We start from the raw sequence: 2139 nt of genomic DNA on the forward strand, positions 1-2139 counted from the left end.
GTTGTAAAAAATGAGAGACATCCAAAGGGTGGTTACATGCTCGGCTTGCGTATTCTTCGGAGATTAGGGAGAAATCGTTGAGAAACGTGGCGACGTCGACAACTTCACTCCAGGTAATATGCCATCGTCGCATATAAATTGAATGGGTCAATAGCGTGCTTGGGACACTGTCAATGTCAATCCAGTCAGGGAGAATATTAACATCGGCTTAAGTTCATTCTGTCATGGGCAGGTGTCATTCTGAATGTTCAGTTGAGATTATTTTTTACTTCATAGCTGAGCCATTTGCTTACTCGGATAGAAATGGAGCATGTGGTCGCCATAAACGGTCTGCTCGGCCCGGTTGGTGGCGTCCCTGTAATCTTCAGCGGACCGGGTCTGCTTGGCCGGCTGGTGGCGTCCCTGAAATCTTCAGCGGACCGGGTCTGCTCGGCCCGGTTGGTGGCGTCCCTGTAATCTTCAGCGGACCGGGTCTGCTCGGCCTGGTTGGTGATGTCCCTTTAAATCTTCAGCGGACCGGGTCTGCTCGGCCTGGTTGGTGGTGTCCATGTAATCTTCAGCGGACCGGGTCTGCTCGGCCGGTTGGTGGCGTCCCTGTAATCTGCAGCGGACCGGGCCTGCTCGGCCCGGTTGGTGGCGTCCCTGTAATCTTCAGCGGACCGGGCCTGCTCGGGCCCGGTTGGTGGCGTCCCTGTAAATCTTCAGCGGACCGGGTCTGCTCGGACCGGTTGGTGGCCGTCCCTGTAATCTTCAGCGGACCGGGTCTGCTCGGCCTGGTTGGTGGTGTTCATGTAATCTTCATTCAGCGGACCGGCGCCTGACGCAGCGCTCAGTATCGCCAGGCATAAGCTGGTGTGCGGCGCATGCGCCGGAGTGTGGTAAGCAACGTTTTTGGTGGCACCCGCGTCCTAAGCTGCCTTTTCGTCAGGTTCGGTTGTTTTGGCGGGATGCTGCTCCATCTCGCCCGGACGCTTATGAACGCCTGCCCGACGGGCAGAACACCACCAAATTGTATTTGGAGTCGGTGGCAGCGGCTTTTGCGTTAGGCTCTTCACAGCCATTTAAAATGAAGAACACGATAACCAAGACACATTTTTGCGGGCTCTCAGGGCTTCACCTGTCCGAGCAACGTCTACATCAAGCACTGGCCGGATACACGCTCTGTGCTTATTGCAGTTACCAAGATTCTAGACAGATACATGCTTACACCTATCTTGCATCATGGAAGCGCTACAAGCATTCCGGTTTGCGAACGCAGGCAAGCTCCATAAAACGCCGCATGAATTGGTAAACACCGGATGCGACTGAGAGCCCATAGCTGCACAGCGCTCACGGAAGTGTGTCAAATGCTGCTTTGAAGTCAACACCTCGCTTCCGGCGCGAGATAACGCGGCCAAACAGCTGAGTGTCATCAGCACCGCGCAGTGCGGACGGTGACAGCGCGGCGACGACCCGCCACGCCCCGCTCCCAGCCCCGCCGGCCGCGTCCTGGGACACCCCTCTATGTGACGCTCCCGCCAGCCGGTGCCGGCGCGCCGAACGCTCCGGGGCACGGGTCGCCCGCCCTATACTGCGCCAATCGGGGCGCGCATGCATTATTCGAGCGTGGCTGATCCATTCCGGCGCTGCCGCGCGTAGCGTCGCCGGCGCCGCGCTCGATCAGCGCCGCTCCATCTCCGCCCGCCAGGGAAGTCCTCCGCAGCCTCATCTGCGGCCGCCGCGGCCGGGCCGGCCGCAGCCGATGGCTGTGTTAGCGGGCGCGGGGCGCCGCCGGCTGGATCGCCTCGGGGCGCGGAGAGGCCGCGCGCTCTGCGCCGACGAGCGACGGCGGCGATTAGGTATCACGACCCCGGTGCGCCGACGCACGGCGCCGCCGACGGCTCGCTCGCGGGGTGACAACGCCCCAAGAAATGTTGAGGTTAGTGTCCCAACAGGTCGTCGCCACGCTGCAGGAGGCGTCGTGGCGGCTCCACCCGGCGTCGCGACAGGAGCCCTGTGGATGATGTTAGACTCACTGGATCCCTCCTCCACTGTCACAGTTGTACGGATCACGAAGGGACTGTAGTCAAGTGACCTCACTGGACCCCGCCTCCACCGAGACTCCAGGACGCAACAGGAGGGGCTGTGGGTCACGAGGGA

The sequence above is a fragment of the Pollicipes pollicipes genome, unplaced genomic scaffold (genome assembly GCF_011947565.3).
Source record: "Pollicipes pollicipes isolate AB1234 unplaced genomic scaffold, Ppol_2.1 Scaffold_4881;HRSCAF=5763_pilon_pilon_pilon, whole genome shotgun sequence".
Classification (NCBI taxonomy): Eukaryota; Metazoa; Arthropoda; class Thecostraca; order Pollicipedomorpha; family Pollicipedidae; genus Pollicipes; species Pollicipes pollicipes.